This window comes from Lissotriton vulgaris, chromosome 7, assembly GCF_964263255.1.
Source record: "Lissotriton vulgaris chromosome 7, aLisVul1.2, whole genome shotgun sequence".
NCBI lineage: Eukaryota > Metazoa > Chordata > Amphibia > Caudata > Salamandridae > Lissotriton > Lissotriton vulgaris.
The window spans coordinates 1,490,407,833-1,490,425,636 of record NC_141695.1 but is presented as its reverse complement, the minus strand read 5'-3'; the positions used below and the strand labels follow the sequence as shown (position 1 = coordinate 1,490,425,636).

General features: G+C 42.8%; 1 protein-coding gene across 4 annotated transcripts in view; it reads left to right on the top strand.

The window, feature by feature from the left end:
• Positions 1 to 438: 438 nt before the first annotated feature.
• LOC147705857 (uncharacterized) overlaps positions 439 to 17,804 on the top strand; it is a 233,116-nt gene continuing 215,750 nt past the window's right edge. Inside the window, exons 1-3 of one of the 4 annotated variants that reach the window (XM_086932296.1) lie at positions 439 to 700; positions 1,132 to 1,247; positions 12,387 to 12,585. The gene's annotated coding sequence lies outside the window, so the exon portion shown is untranslated. The remainder of the gene's footprint in view (positions 701 to 1,131; positions 1,248 to 12,386; positions 12,586 to 17,804) is intronic. The other 3 variants (XM_086932298.1, XM_086932295.1, XM_086932297.1) reach the window with 3 other exon arrangements.

Below are 17,804 nucleotides of genomic sequence, written 5' to 3'. Positions count from 1 at the left end.
AAGATACAGGCCGGGAGGCTCTAGGTCACAAACGGCGCCTCTAACATTGCTTCAGGGCGAAGTCCAGGCAATCAGACAGAAATCCGAAAGTGTAGAAAAAACATACAGATTTCATTTACATTCGTCTGTTTGCCTTAAGTCGGCATGCTGTTTATTGAAACACGCAGGGAAAATCACTCCATGAGCAGTTCCGGAACATCATGCTTACAGATGTAGGCTGCAATATGTTACATATAAATTCCATGCCTTGCACGCACGCGCGCTGCTACTGCGTTTCAGTCTTTGAACATCTAGCACGTGAGATCCCAGGCCAATTTCTGGAACCCATATCCAATGAGTATCTGATAAGAATTCTCTAGCCAATCCCATCACAATGCTCCTCGGGCCAATTCAAGCTAACTATGCTTTCACACTCCCAGAGGAATCTGTTTTCTCTTTTCTGATTGGTTGTCAGCACACGGCTTGTCCCAAGTCTTTTGGCTGTTATTACAGACATAAATACTTCCGTTGAATATTAGCTTCAACACTGTCCCAACATTTTGTGGAAGGTAGTCACCGCACTAATACCGTGGGATGTGCTGTTGTGTAGGAGCAGAGTGATGTCAGGAACGGCGTGGACGTCCTGGGGAAGGGAATTACTGTCATTAATGTGCATAATATGAACGCTTTCGAGATCGTTTTGATGTGCATGGTGAAGAAGGTAATACTTTTACTAATGTTAGTCCTATTGGTTTTGCATAATTTCATAAGCAAATACTTCATTCAGTTTGCAAGATAGGAAGTTGATTATAACAAGCATTGGTAAATGCAATAAGTTTAGCCTATGTGATTAATTATAAGTTTTTGTTGTAAGTTTTAGCTTATTGAGCAGTTGTGCAATATACGTTACTGAAACACTGCTTAAGTGTTATGACTTGTTTATTGAGAATGGCAATATATTGTTCAGTAACATCAATTTCAGCTGTCTGCCTGAGCTGTAGGCGCAGTAAATAAGTATATTTCTCAAAAAGAGCTATGCTGCAGACCGCTTCATATGGGATTGTGTTTACAGTCATTAGTTTATGGTTGTTTACCAATGCACATTGTAGAATATCATGCTGTTTGTTTTAATGCAGACTAATAATTTTGCAGAATCCCCAGGTGTGCGAGAGCTCCCTTCTTGAGTCCAGGGTGGGGGTCTGGAATGTTATCTGCTCAAAAGGAAATCGTGAATTCGCAGCCAGAGCCACAGTTCAAGAATCTCACTGGTATTTATTAATGTCTTATTTATGGCGCGTATCTCTGGCTAATAGTGTTTCCTTGGAGACTTTCAGCCTTTCTGTAGCCTGGACACAGCATTTGAAATCTAGCCAATGGTGCAAGCGTGAGGCTCATGTTGTCATCTAGGCTTTCTCTACAGAACAGGATTTGTCTATACAATGTGCATCCCCCCTTATTCCCTCGTCAAAAATAACTTCATAAAGGCTGGAAGCGTGGATAAAGCTGAAGACCACGTACGATTTGTGAACACAGAGCGGGCAGGAAATGAGCAGACTTCAAGGGGAGCATTGTTTTATAAAATGTGCAATATGTTGATATAAAACTAATTTGGTGCTTCCCTTTTTTAACAGTTTTGTCATACGACATACCATAGGCTTAAAGCTTACAACTCACTTTGCTAGCACAGCAAACCAGAAGAGAAAAATAAAGTAAGAGCTCTCGAACCTGAGCAAGCATTAAATATTTGAAAGAGATTATTGAACTGGGTACTACTGTTCAATAGATTCACTGTTGATGCCTTTTGCAACGAATACATGTTCGTAGAAAATACTATTACTAAATGGAGGCTATTACTAAATACACAGCCACTGCGTTTTAGCGGTATCCTTCAGGATAACTTTTAGATATTGTACTTCGTGGTTTTTGTCTGCAAGTTTTTTGTTGTATTTGAAGTGCAAGCACATAATTGGAAGGGGAGACTGTCGATTTTAAACGGTATTAGAACAAGAAAGGATGAAGTGGGAGAAAAATCAGGTAACAAATAGAAGTTGTATAATAAGGAGCAACTTTTATGGCTATGAGGTGGTCAGTGCTGTCTCTGGGGAGAAGGACAATGGAGGGGGTGGGAGGGAAGGTTCAAGCAAGGACGGAGCCGGAGGAAGTGAGAGGAACAGGGGGAGGCGGGTCAGAAGGGATAGAGAGGCCCTGAAAACACATGGCATTTGGCAGTTATCAACAATGTGAGCAGAGCACCTGAGAGGAGATGGCATGTAGATGCACACTTATGTAGTATTAGATAACATTTAAAAAAAACACTTAATCCCCCATGTATGTAAAAATAAATGTGTCCTTGTGTAATGTAACGTGCTCATGTAAAACTCTCCAAGTCCTTTACACGTAGAAGGGTCTGCGTTTGAAATACATTGTGGGATTAAGTACATTTATATTTCCTTTAAATTCAGTTCATTTTGAGGTTTCTATTTTAGAAAGTTTACATTGCACTTTTCTCCAACTGAGACCCTCAAACCGCTAGAAATCAAATTAATTACTTGAGCGGATCCCACAGGTCTCTGAGGGCAAACCACTATAGACAAAACACAAGAAGCAGAGAGGAAATGTGTAGCCAACTGGAAAGCAACTGAGTGATGAAGGGGTATGATGAGAGAGGAGAACAATGTATGTGATTTATAGCACAGGGGTGTGGAATTTATTAATATATCTACTTGTCCAACGGGCAGGTTGCTTCATAAATCTACTTGTCCTGTAACAAAATCCACTTGTCCCTTTAGTGCCATGTAGTGCGGCGACAAATTATGTCAGCAATCTCATTATATAAGAGCTCTGATATAGCTTCTCTGATTATGACAGGGCTCATACCAAAGTAGTGTTTGAATACTTGCAATGCCCATATGTTGCCACGTTTCCCCAGATCTACATACTGGGGCTGAAGGTAGTGGTAAGGAATAGTTCCAGGGTTAGAATGCCCTTTTGAGTCTGTGCAAACCTACTAACTTGCACGTTTTAGGGGTTTTCAACAACTCTTCTCTAATCTTTTTCCCATACTGAGAAAAGTTGGAAATGTACTCCTGGCAAAGGCAGACATAAGCCTTCTTCCAGTGTTGTGGAAAAAAGCGGTTGGATGAAAAGTGAATCTGCAAACACTCAGATTTTCGTATGAGAAAATCTACACATGCCTATCTGCTCATGCTAAAATGCAGTTCACAAATATTTTCTTCAAGTACTATTTCTTGTCCTACTTTTGTAAATTCTTAGGAATATACAAAAGCCGTATAGCAGCACTTAATGCAAGGCTATTGTGACCGGGTGTAGGGGTGAGGGGTTAACCGTAGGACCGAGAATAGGCTCTGGGACAGGACTGATAGGCAAACCCGGTATTGAAGCAGAAACTGAATGGACAACAGGTCTTGGGAGTAAGGAGGGTTTTATTGGTATAGTACGTTTAGGGTTTGGTTGCAAAGTTCTCCTGGTCCTAAACGTAAGTCTCTCCCTAGCAAAGTGACTGGGATCCGTCTTTGAACCGTGGTATTCTCCTTCTCTTGGGTCTTTGGTCTTCCGGTCTTGTCCTCAAGGTCTGGTCAATGAAGCGTCTCGGTGTTCCGGAGCCCATGTAAAGGAAGACCAACAGAGAGGGAACCGTTAGTTCTACAGTCTTTTGGGGACTTGCACCTTGGGGCCGTGTGGGGGAAGGTCACCAGTGTTGAACTTACTGCTATGTAGTCGGTGACGTGGGGAGGGTACAGAAAGTGAGGGTTAAACGCGGGGTAATGAACACAAGAGGAGAGGGATACGAGAAAACACAGACGGGGTTGGCTATACACTATTTACACGCACGCCGTCTTCCCACCCACACCGCCATACGGTCCCGTACCTGGGATAGCCACGCTCCTCCCCCGGGAGAGTGGCACGGCGGCTCACAGGGTCGTTGGCCTCCTGGCTCTCCGTGGGGTTCGTCTCTTTCGGCCTGCTCTTCGGAATTCCTTCGGTGTCCTTCTTTACCGACTTCTCCGCTTCTCTCCAACCGCTCTCCGACGCCGCTCCTCGCCTTCTCCTCCTCCGGGGTGATGTCACACGTTTCTGTCCGTACTTCCTGCTCTTTATCCAATCTGGCGTCGCAGACGAATACAGGAGGAGGGGTCACCTCCTCCTCAGAGTACGCCCAATTAAAGGCGCCGCGCTCTTCTTCCACGTCGTCCAGTCCCGTATCCCAGGGGTCAGTCTGTAAGGGAGGAGGTATGACAGGATCAGTAATGGGAGACCACCATTCCTCGGTAGCGCACCGCCTCGCACCTTTACAGCTATATAATATGGGTGCACTTTTGAGACTTTCTTTAATAATTGGGCTCCAAATTTAGTCTGGCCATGACCTTTTGCGTTTATTAAAATTCTGTCTCTCTGTATCAGCTGGCTTCACTGTGAGGGACTGCATTCCGCTCTTTCACAAGGAGCATATCGGCACACAAAGTAGTTTTGTTCAGTGCCAGTAACTAGTGTAGCAGTGTGTTTTTCAGACTAAAAACAATTTTTTCTTCTGCCAATGTTTGTTATAATTGTGAGGGGCTCGGCAGCCCCCACACCAATAAGGTTTTACAAAAACCATGCCAAAACAAGTCACACATTAACAAAACCAAAAAGCTGACCACCAATTTCAGACCTACCGACTTTCCCAATGCTTGTTTATTTTTGTTTCCCATAATCGTATTGAAAATGGTTACACTGATTTTCCATTATGAATATTTTTGGGAAACACTAGCATGCACCAACACATTACTAAATGATGCTGCAAAGAAAGTTTAGCAAAATGTTTTTTTTTCCTGCTTTCATTTTTTTATCAACATTTTATTTTGAAAGCAAAGAATCATCAATCTTGTTTTCAAGCTTCTGCAACTATTTCCATCATATCAGAGAGCATGCTGGGAGCATTAGATATAGTCTTGTATTGCTAAACTTTGAAAACGTGTGTACACATTTTATACTGGAACCATTGTGAGTAGTGCAGTCAGAGCTTGCAACATTTAAGTGGAGCGCTCACCCTAATAATAAAGGTTTTCAATTAATGAACCATAAATACAAGTTTGAATAGCATTCACATATGGACAAAAATATTACCGTAACTGCAGACAGTGCCCTTCCCTGATCCATAATGTGGTTCTGCACACTGGCAGCCAAAGGGTTTGCGCTGCAGGGGGCTGAGCCTACTTGTCCCAAGGACAAAATACACATAAAAAATTGTTGCCCTTGACCCCAAACAATATGTCCTGGGCGTCGGGCCATAGGAATTCCACATCCCTGATAGTAGTGCAAAACAGTTGAGTCTTTGCTGCCCTTTCGACTCCGATTCCTTGGCAGAAGAGCATAAGGCATGAACATGGTAATTAGGTTGTAGTATTTGGTCTGTAGGAAGCTAGAGTAATGAGGCTGCCCTGTATTGTGTAAACCTGTAATATCACTCAACGACTTGCATTGTTTCAGAAAAAAAATACCGCATTCAAAGGTAAAAAAGACATTCTTACTGTGCAACATGGAAACACCCTGTCAGCTGCTGCTCCCTTGCAAAAACATAAAACTTTCCTCAGCCATGCAAATGAAGAGTTCATGCAGGACGAGTGTGTTGTGGGCTGTTACAAGCAAGGACGTGGGTGAAGGGGCTCTGTTACAAGTAACTGTGTAAGGAATGCGAAGGAGGAGGGGAGCCTGCCGAAAAGCATGCACATTCTTATGGATTGTTAAAACATAAATAAATTTAGATTTTTAACACATTTCCCTCAAAGCATAGAGCAAGAAGGCTGCGTTGTGTTGCTGAGCAACAACAGACTAAAGGTTACTTTGTAGGTTGAAAAATTGTCAGTAATTTAAAGCAAGGGTTTTGTGAAGTGAGCTGCAGCTGTAGGGGCCGAGGCACAGGTTGGGTTGTACGCCGAGGATAAAGCAGAGCCTGTTGAAGGCGTTAAGATTCTGTGAGAGGAGTGGCACAGAAGGAGAAGGGTACAAGCAGGGGTGCTGTCATGCTTGCTCACAAATAACAAAGAAGTTTGTCGATAAAAGCGGAGGAAAAGGAGTACTTGGGCCGTGGGACACTGATAAGAAACCCACACAAACAACAACAAGAAACAGCGCACTACAACCAATAGAAACAAAGAAAAAGTAAGTGTCAAGCGCACAAACAACTGAAAAGTGAGGGCGGGATGTAAGTCCCTCTTCAGATTTATATTAAATGCAATCGAATTCACAAGCACCGCACGACCACTGTGCAGGCAAAACCTATAAATGGAGGATTACTGCTTATGTGACATTTCTATGGTTTCAGTTACAAATTAATGATATTCTACTGCAGATGTGTGATGATCGAGTATTCTTCTCCTGCTCCCGTCTCCATCCCCCACTCTAAAAAAAAAAAAATGGGCTTACTGAATAACCAGGAAAAGGCTCTGATTTACATGTCAGACCCAAGGATCTTGCTTGTCAAGCCCTTTAACTGAGAGAGAACTATGGAAAATGCCACGTTCTGATGATGATTGGTCAGTAGGCAATTTATCCGTTGAAAGGGTTATCCCTTGAATACCAACCCAGAAGACCGGTTCGGAAGGGGGTGACTTTATTTCTGTTGTGGTCACATCCCTGTCTGAAATCCTCCTCCCTTGGTTTACCTGCTGCTTCCTTTTGAAATGTTCTTTAGTAGAGATACTATGGCTTAGTTTATCTAATCAGGCACCATAACTATTATAAGGGATGTCTTGCTCCCTCACTTTGACTACCACCCTGTCCCACATTCCCTTTCTCTATATTCTCTCCTCACTTTCTTTTCTCATCTTCTCTCTTTGACCACCTTTCTCTCTCATCTTATCCCCTCTTCTCTCTTTGACCACCTTTCTCTCTCATCGTATCCCCTGTCCATATGTTTCTTTACATTAAGTCTACTTTTCTGCTTTCTTGTAGTAGAACAAATAACAAGTCATGTGAGGAACAAAACACACTGTGTTTTTGTAGTCACTAGATCTGATTTTATGTCTTATGACCGTGCGTTGGTCTCCCTGGACCCTACACTGCTTGCCCAGCTATATTTCTATGGCTCACTGGGTCTCGGTCTCCTCCCCTTTGATCTCTGCATCCTATCCTACTCCGAGAGCCTGGATCATGCAGTGTTAAAACACTGTTTCTTCTCCACTAATGGACGCTGAGCTTCTCCCCATGCTGAGACATGCACTTTCTACCCTAATTTGACCCTGCAGTTTTTTCCGGTTGTACCTTCACTGCTTTCTTTTCTTGGACCTTGTACTGCCCCATCGATCACGTGCTGCCCAGGCCTCTTGGTGAAAGGGGACCCTGCGCTACTTTCTGCCTCCTTTACTCCTTTAAACCCTGCCCCCCTTACTCCTTTGACCCAGTGCTACTCCTCACGGGCCTTCACTTTACCTTGGATCTCTATGGTCCACCCCACGGCCAACTTCTGCACCTCTTACTTTGCCCAGACCTTGAGCGTGTGCTGCTCACCATTTGGACTCCGCCCTGCTCTTTGGTCTGTTGGCTATGTGCCTGACAAAGCTAGCTGACTCTATTTCTTCTTCTTATACTGCAGTACTTATAGCTCTCTGAAGGAATATTCAGTTGTTCAATTCAATTCAATGGAGACTTTATTCGGTTATATTTCACACCATAAAAGTGCACATATGTACAATGCAATTAAAAACATTATTCATACTAATACAATAATTCATAGTCACATACAAAGATTATATTACACGTAGCCCATTGTCAATACGATGATCCAGATACATGGTAAAGTGCAAATAGTAACTACAACATCATTGGTCTAGGCAGTTCCTTAATTTGATTGTTAATTTAAAAAAATCTTTAACCTGTAAAACACTATCACTGTACAAAAGCTGTAAGTAAAAAAAGGCAGGTTTGATTTGGTTAAAATTAAGTTTCCTTAGGAGGGCAACAAGATATCGTTTGCGGGGATATTCATAAAACCTACATAAAAACATAAAATGCAGCATATCCTGAGGAGACTTCCCGTCGCAGCCACGGGGTGCTGTATCCTTATTAAAAATGTCTGACTTCGGTCGAATTAGAAGATGATGGAAGATGTCAAATCTAAACCTAGTCAACAAGAATTTCTCATGAGAGGTGAAATTACTCATTAAATATGGCTCCATGCTTTCACAAGTTTTTAACATCACATATTTCCTAATTCTTGGCTTCATAAGCTCCTCTCTTTCCCTTTGAGCCAACTTATCCTTATAGAAGGCTTGTTTGATTGCAAATATATCCCCTTTTACAATTCCGCTAGGATTTCCTCACAGATTCAAGCGACCTAGCCTGGAAAAGCAAGTTTTCAAATATTTTAACCACGGGACACGCATGTGTTTGTCCTGAGATACAAGATCTCTTACAATCAAATGGGTAAGGGGTATGTCCTGATTTATCCACAGTTTCACCCAACAAATCAGAGGCCTTAAGAAAAAGATATCACTTAGATACTGGATTCCCAGTTCTTCGTGTACTGTCAAGTTGGGTGTACTGGTGGGGACACAAAGTAAACGCTTTAGGAAATTGTTTTCAACAACCTGCAACTGTTCTTCAGTTACATATCCCCAGAGTTCACTACCATATGCAGCTGTAGCAACAGATTTGGCATTGTAAAGCTTAATCATTGCGTTTGTTGGCTTCTTGCCCAGTTTTGTCGCAAAGTTAAAAACAGAAGCATTAGCCCTTGTCAGTTCACCTTTCTTTCTGACCAAGTGTGGACCCCAATTAAGCTTGGTATCGAACAGGACACCAAGATATGAGAATGTTTCTGTGGCTGGTATTGGAACATCATTCAGTTTAAAAATAAAGTTCTTTTTAGGTTTATGGCTAACATGCATTATGTAAGATTTAGAGTTGTTGACCAATAGATTTCGGTCAGACATAAAAGTATTAAAAGCATTTAAAAGAGCCTGGAGTCCCTTCTCCGTTCTTGAGATTAAAACCGCATCGTCTGCGTATAAAGGAACTGGAATACCCCGCCTGCCAACTCTGGGGCAATCCGCCTGTACATTCTGTAGGTAATCATCTAAATCATTAATATACAAATTAAAAAGGAAGGGGGCAAGAATGCAACCCTGACGCACTCCCTTCTTTATGTCAAAGTTACCAGTGGTGTCCCCATTTACAGAATATCTGACATTAGCACTGGTATTACTGTGCATATCCACCAGAAAGTCGACTAACCCTGGATCCACACCTTTCTCCCTCATGGACCTCCACAGCCCCCCCTGTTAACACAGTCGAAGGCTGAAGAAAGGTCCATGAAGGCAAGATGGACAGTTCCCCTCTGTACAGTGGTGTATTTACTCAATACAAGGAAGAGGTTAAGGCACTGGGTTATGGTGGAGCGCCCCCTACAGAAACCATCCTGAGAAATCGACATGGTGTTATTTTCGGTCGCCCAGCATGTTATTCTCTGTAGTAGGATTCTCCCCATAATTTTGACCATGGAGTCCATTAATGAGATTGGCCGGTAGCAATGTGGACTGCCCTTATCTCCTTTTTTAAAAACAGGAACAATCGTTGATAGACCCCATTCAGTTGTTTTATGTTTGGTAAAATGATTGATAAATCTTTATTAGTTTAATATCGAATTGTTCATGGTGGTAAAAGGCCAACATCTTTTTACATAATTTAAATATATCCTTCACTTGTTATGATTTAATTGTTACATTTTATATCTAGCTATCATTAAAGTAATGGACAGTTTTTTCTCTCTAATAGATGTCTTTATTATTGTTTTAAATTAATTGTTTGTTTTCTTGCTTTGAATTAAAGGCCGATTTTAACTAATTTGTACAATTCATTCATTTACTATAAGTGAGAAATGAGCACACCCTGCATCTGCCTTTGTGCTACCTCTTCTGTGGGTCGCTCAAGCTTGGAGCATATTTCCCATAGTGAAAATACCTTTTAAGGCCCTGGTTAAAAGGGAAGGGGGACATTAAATTCCAACCAATGTGCAGTCCCCCTTTTGCACAGTGATTAAAATTAGGAGTTGTGCTGCAACTACAGCACGTCCACAATTTTGCCAAGGTACACTTTGCCAGGTCAGACCTTCCGAAATTTACTCGTGAAAAATGCTTGGTAAATTTCAAGACACGTTGAATTTGGTGCACAGAATGGTAATTCTGCAGGTTTCCCGTAGAAACCTAAAAACAGAGGTATTTATCAAAACTTATAAACATCCCTGAGTGTTGGAATTTTCTTGGTACAGCAAATACCTCGCTCCATTGCAACCCACCTCTAGTCAGGGCCTTAAGAAAGAAAACGATGCATGGTGAATTAGAGAACATGCATATACTGTAAAGTGGCAGTAACATAAGAGAAACGTGGATGGTCTTTGAGGACCAACTAAATAGCTTATTGACCATTATTATTTGTACATATAGACCCATCTTGCTTTGGCAGGAGTCAAAACGATAGAAAGCAGGACGAGCGTTCATTGGCACTGGCTACAAAGGTACGTTTCCAGAGTCTAAACCGAGCGTACTAATCCTCTTAGGGTGTAGTTGACACCGTTTATCATTTGGACATCATGTTTTTAAGTTAGTAACCACTGCCTAATATAAATCAAATGCAATCTAAAATCTAATATTTTAGGTATGAGAAAACACGAGTTTGAAAAGAAGAGGCAATAGATTGCGAATATAGCAAATTCTCGTGAAAATATTTTAGAATGTTGACAGGCTAACTAACTACATGCTTTATGCAGAGAATGAATCCTACAAGGAATTCCAGAAAGACTCTGGCTAAGATAAGGAGAGCAAAAAATACAGAATACGCTTCTCAGCGGAAAGAAAAGGACACTGAGAACCATGCATTTATAGAGTACATTCGAACAAAAAACCTTCCGACGAGTTCGGTCATAAAAAATATTGACAGATATCATTGAGGTTCCACATTTTTCACCTTGCTAATAAGCCATGCCATATTGTCTTCCGTCCTTCTAGGGGTGATAGAGATACCCAGTCAAATATTATTTGTGTTCATTGTTGCCTGATTTTAAATTAGTACTTAGAAAATCAGAATAAAACAGGTATTGTTTTTTTGCAACTTCATGCCCTTTCGCAACTCGGCAGAGACCTTACTGAGATTTTAAATTAATAAAATAAATGTCTAGTGACTGGTGTGGAAAGAAAGAAGGACACATTCTTTTTTGAGCCACCCCTTCTGACCCATTTTAAAATACAATGGCAGGAGCCACTTCCCAACTTTAATACTGTGTGGGACAAATATTCTTATTATTGTCAATTATATAACACTAGGAAGAGCACTAAATCTACAAACATGGAATAATCCGCGATGGAGTATTAGTGGGTGAAGTAGAGGACAAAAGGCTGAAATTCCCCCTAGGCAATCTGAATCCAAGCGAGTTTCGGAGCAGAAAATTGATTCCTCTATATGTTGGAATCCAGCGTCAGATGTTATTTGATCTAAAAACGAATTGTGTGATGTTAGCATAGATGTTAAAACCCATGTTGTAAGAGAAATTAAATACTACAGAGGTTTTAAGTTGTACAGTAAATAACGCTGGTGATGGCACCGAATCCACAGGTGATCGCAGTTTTTGGGCAGAATCCTTCCATAGTGATGACTTCTTGGGACCATTTTAAGCTTTGCCTAAAGGCTTGGGCTATACATTTTGAAGAATAAACAGGAAATTGCGACTGCACTTTAACTGGTATGGGAACAAACCAGCGCTAAGTTGAATTATGGACGTGCTTTCATTATTTGGTGCATGATGAGGTCTGTTAGTGAAATTACACAGAATCATTTAGACGTAGAGTAGCCCTCTAAATAAAAGGAAAATGATGGTTATTTGATGTAACCTCTGGTGTGAAACTTAGCAGAGGGAGGATTTATCAATATAACCCATGCATCAAGTGCTAGATGTCTCTGGGTTTCAAAGTGATGTAATGCCAAATATAAACCTATTTTTTATAGAGAAACATGCTATAGTTAAGTGAGATTAAGCACGGTTTATAAGCTTTAAGTACTGTAATTTTATATTTTTAAAATGTGTCCACCATGATTTTCAAATATTTCACAGTAGTTAGTGAACATGCAACTCTATGTATAACTCCCAATGGTGTGTAAGCATCTCTTGTATTTTAGTTTCCCCAATTGTCTATAAAGATTTGTGCCTTTAGTATGTTGGACTTTAAGTTTTACTGAAATCATGCTGTGTCCCTTTTACCACTTCCTTTCTTCTATTGTGCAAGCAGAATTGAGTACATGTTTTTGTAGGCCATTCCAAATACAGTGTTGTTATAATTCACGACATTCGGAGTTAAACAGTGCCATTTTAATTGACATTAAAACATATGCTTTTATTTCTCACTGGAAAAACGTAGTTCACCGAGCAACTGCAGAGATATAGAGGGTGCTGCGATATAACTGTTAAACACCTACAAGCATAACACTTGGCTCAGACTTTGAAAAGCACGTTGGTGGAGACTGGTGAATGATGAGTAAGATGCACTGGAAATCACAGAAAACCGCAGCATCCATATGAACGTTTTCAAGATCGTTTTGATGTGCATGGTGAAGAAGGTAATACTTTTACTAATATTAGTCCAATTCTTTTTGCGTAATTTCATGAGCAATGACTTCAGTTTGCAAGATAGCAAGTTGATTATACCCAGCACTGATAAATGCAATATGTTTCGCCTATGTGTTTAATAATAAGTTATTTTTTGTTGTAGGTTTTAGCTGGGTGAATAGTTTTGCAATATAAGCTACTGAAACTGCGTGAAAGTGTTTGGACTTGTTTATTGAGAATGGCAATATATTTAAGCCTGGGCGGCGTTCGTGGAGTTAACTCTACATAGTGCAAAAAAAAACTCTGCCGCGCTATGCGGAGCTCCGCAGTCGGCGATAAGGGTTAGAAAAAATGCTATTCGCGATAGTTTTCAGTGCTGTGTGTTTGTCCACGCTGTGAAATTATCGCGAACGGCACAGTGCAAGCGGACGCTGCTTCCTTTCTGCTGCTTGAGTAGATTTTCTATCTAAAGGCAACTTTCTCAACGCGAACAGATGGTTTCTCAACGTGAGCGGTTGCAAGCATACGCGACCACTTGCATTGAGAAATCTGACCACCCGCATTGAGAAATCTCGCCTGGCGTTTGATTTCACTCGCATGCACTTGCCAACTTGACGTTGACTAGCGCGAATGAGGAAAAATCTAACCCGGAGGTGGATTTTCACGCTCGCCAACTTTTGATGAGCGAGGAAACAAAATCAGCGAGCTCCGCGTAACGCGGAGTGCTGAAAACTCTGTAAACTCTGCGAGCTGAGTTCACTGGTCTAACTTAAATATATTGTGCAGTAGCTGGTATACAGCGGGGATATTGGGTGAAGGACGGAGGATTTAACTAAAACGAAATGCAGCCCACATCGTTCCCCAAATAAAAATGTGAGAAACCTGTTTTAGTATGGTTGTGATTTAGGGGTGAAAAGACGCACCATAGAAATGCCAAGAAGATGAGTTAAAAGGCAAAGTAGAAAAAAATCATACAGCTCACAAGCACGCTTGTAATGCATGCTGACACAAGGAGATTACATTAAAGTGTTAAACCAAAAAAAGCAGTTGAAAATCACGTAAATGATATGCAGTCCTAATGAACTCATTCTTTAAGACATGGTGGATTTGTCCTGAGTGCAACAGGACCTTTTAAGTTTTAAGTGCTATTGCCAACACAACGGAAAAAAAAGGGATCTATGAACAGAAAGAGGGGGGACATGTAACATAATCACTTCTCTTGTGCAGTGCAGGACTGTCATGTTGTGCATAGGCACCTGCATTAGTCCTTTGGAGAGGGATTGTGTAATATTTTGTACATTTGAAAAATATTATCATTTATATTATTGCTATATTTCTTAAATAAATTAATTTTAAGCTATCTTTCCTGTACCATGTTTAATTTTTGCAGTGTATGTGGTGTAATGTTTTGCAGTATGATTGCAAGTTCGCAAAAGATTGCGCTGTGTCTAACACATTCAAGAGTGGGTAATGGCGTATGGCGTGTGGCCTTATGGCCTTTAGGTAGTCTACAACTGAGGACACTTTGCTTTAAGATCGTTTTATTTTTAACAGAGTGCATGCTTTTATGTGAATTCATAGCTTTATTGGCAGTAAACAGGAAAGATACAAAAGCCATACACACATATAACACGTTCAAACTCAAGTACACATAACAAAAAAAAACAGCTTGTAGCTATCGGGTTACCCATGATTGTGAGAAAGTGCCATCTTTCTTGCATTGGTATGCCCCCACTTTTTGCTGAACTGCTGATGTGCTTTGACTGAGTGTGCCCTGGGTTCCTGCCAACCAGGTGCCCAGGGCCTCTGTTCCTTCCCTAAAAACTCTGTTGAAACTAAAACCCCATTGGCATCTCTGGCCACCTATCAGCCCCTAGTAAATGGTACCGTAGGTACCTAGGGCATGGTGACCAGAGAAGGCACCTAAGGGCTGCAGCACTTTGTGCCACCCATAGGGGCCCTGTACCCTGACACCCACACACTGCCTTTGCAGGCTGAGTGTCTCAGTACAGAACTAAACAGAGAGTCGACATGGCACACATCCCTGTGTGCCATGCCCACAAACCCATTGCCCTGGCATATATCAGTCACCCCTCTAGCTGGGTGCACTATGCCAGTGGTGTGGGCACAGGTGCATGAGCTCTGTGCCCCTACAGTACCCAGGGCCATTCCTGGGCACTGTAAGTGCAGTGCTGCCATTAAGAGTATATGGTGCTGGGAGGTCGTCATTACGAACTGCACCACACCATGATGGCTTCACTGAAGACTGAGAAGTTTGGTATCAAACTTCTCAGCACATTAAACCCGCACTGATGCCAGTGTGAGATTTAATGTAAAATGCACCAGAGGGCATCTTAGAGATGCCCCCTGAAACCTAACCTACAATCCACGTCTGGAATGAGAGGTTGCCTTGGCTGCCCCACAACAGACATGTTGCTGGACCCCTGGTGGAGAGCCCCCCCACTCTCCTGGGCCTGCAACAATGCACATCCTGGGTAAGGTGCTAGGTCTCCTCCCCTAGGATGGGCAGGGGGAAGCTTCAAAGGCCTGCCGCCTCTGTGAGCTTCTCCAGACCATTTGCTGTACCCAGCAACTAGCCCCCACCAGTTCTGACCCCCACTCGGGCGGGAAGACTGGCAGGAAACCCTACGTCAGGAAGGGGGTGTGCCATCCTGTGCCAACCCCACCCCTCAGATGGGGGAGACGAGGTGAAGCACAACCGCGGGCTCCCGCCATCTTGAAGATGGGGAGCCCTGCCCAATCCCAGCTAGGCTCCTTCCCCCCCACCCACTGGAGAGGAGCAGGCTAGGGGGTGTACTCACCCCAGGACAGGGACCCATTGGTCCCTGTCCTTGCCCTACCTGTAACGCCCTTAAATTCAGTATTTAGGGGCTCCCTGAACCTTCCATCCGCAGATCCCGATGGGGAAAGAAGATCAAGAAGACGAAGACCCGCTGTGCAGCTGCTAAAAACAGGACAACACCAACTGAGTTGGCCCCAGCCCTACCGACGTGTCGACCCTGGAACCTGCTCCTGCTAAATCCCGGCGACTCCTGCGGACAGCAACCTTGGACTCCTGGAAGACCTGCCTGCCTTGACCCTCTAACAGACTGGGACTCCCCCAACAGCAACACCCCTGGTGCCAGCCAGGAACTGCAAATCCAGCCCACTCTGCACCGCCATGCCCGGCCTGTGCCCGAGTGATCCAAGACCACAAGGACATCCCCCTGGCGACTGGGACCCGAAGTCCAGTGCCCAAAGACACTCCTCGATGACCAAGATGATGCCTGCAGCCTCAGAACCTGGGCCCCCACCAACTGCGACCAGCCGAGGGTAAGATTTCCCGGCACCCAAAGACACCCTTGCACCCGGCGCCCCACGGCCCCCTTGCCCTCCTTTGGGGTACTCACCTCTTCTCCAAGATCCCAACTTACCTGTCAAAGTGGTGGTGGCACCTGAAGAATCTCCGCCCGAGTCTGCAGCCTTTGTTCCCTTTTTACCTTTTCCATTGAATAACATTGGGCGCCCGACGGCTCAAAAGCACACTGCACCCAGCCGCCCGAGTGCCGCTGGAAGTGCAACTACTACCCTACTCTACTTCCCCTGAGTAAGTGACCAGGAGCTCAGCTCCCACAGCCGCGTGGCCTGCTTGCTTGCAGCCACCAACCGAAGGCCCCCTCCCCTCCTTTGGATTGCATTGGGCCTACTCTCTCTGCACCCGGCTGCCCTTGTGCCGCTGAGGGTGTACCTACTGTAACTGTCAGACCCTGGGAGACCCCTGAGTCTATGCCAAGAACCTTAACTTCACCAGTCGAGTACTCCCCTGGAAACCGATAACTCACTTTCCTGCCATAGGATAACATTGACTGGTTTGACTCGAAAAATGTTCTAAGTGTGAAGCTTTGAAACTCTAAAATATTCCTCTAAAATCCGCCGAGTAACGAAATCCGTGTTACTCACCTGGAATCAGGAGAGGAGTCAGTACTGTACCTTTCAGCCCAGTACTGAACCACAAAAGTGATTTAACCTATACTTACCGGTCACCTGAATTTTCTCCCAAAGGAAACCATTGACTGTTTTTCTCTGAAATTTCTTCTAAGTGTCCACTTTTGAAAATTGCAAATATTCTTTTAAAATCGTACCAAACACTGAAACGTAAATACTTACCTGTCTTAGGTAGAGACCCCAGTACTGAACCTAGGAGTCCAGTCCTGGATTACTAAAGTAACAAGAATCTACTTTACCTGTGACTTGAATTTCCGTCCATAGGATAACATTGCTAGTTTTTCACTGAAAAGTTTCTAAGTGTCAACTTTTAAAATACCTTTTTATTCCTTAAAAATCATTGCCTTAACTAAAACTTTTTACTAAACTGTTTCCAGCTTAGACCCCAGGACTGAATCCAGGATCCAGTCCCTGAGTTACAAAAGTAATCTATAAAGTAATCAGCTGCATTTATCCCCTTGAGCTCAATGTTAGATTGTGTTTAGAATTGTGTTGCCTACTGCAACTACTGTACCTATTGTGTTTACAAAGTTTATCGCATCTTTGCAAAGTAATTACCTGCAAGTACTCATATTGAGAAAAGTACATTTTATACCTGTTGGTTCAAAAAATAAAACAACTATATCTTTTGATATAAAAACAATTGGCTTAGAATTCAGTGCTTGAGTGTGTGAAACCTTTTGCTGACTGAGTGTGTACAACAAATGCTTTACACTTCCCTCTGGTACTGCCTTAACTGCTCGACCAAGCTACCACTTTTGAGAGTAAGGTCAGACCTGACTTTAACCTCTGTTATACCTCTGGGGTCTGTGGACTCTATGCACACTGTACCTTACTTTGGTCCAGTATATATAGAGTCACTTTCTCACATTGATGCCCAGCAGTGGTGCATTGTCTTACATTGTCATTTTGTAGTTTTTTTATGAGCATATTTTGTATATCAGATAGTGTAACCTGTTTGATCTCACAGCAACTTGCACTGCAGTGCATAGTGCAGCAGTATACACTCAGGCATGAGACTCGCCAAGAGAGTCTCTGAGTGCCTGCTGCTGTCAGTAAGGTGAGTCTGCCTTCATTTTGTTTGATTGTGCCTTTCTGGTGATCTCCTGAAAACCTATAGTGAACAGTCTAGCATAACGAAAACAAAGTAGTAATTTTGGAAGAGTACTGAGCCAGCACTTCATGCAAAACCCGGGGGCGGGACTCAGGGCTGAAAGCGAGGCTT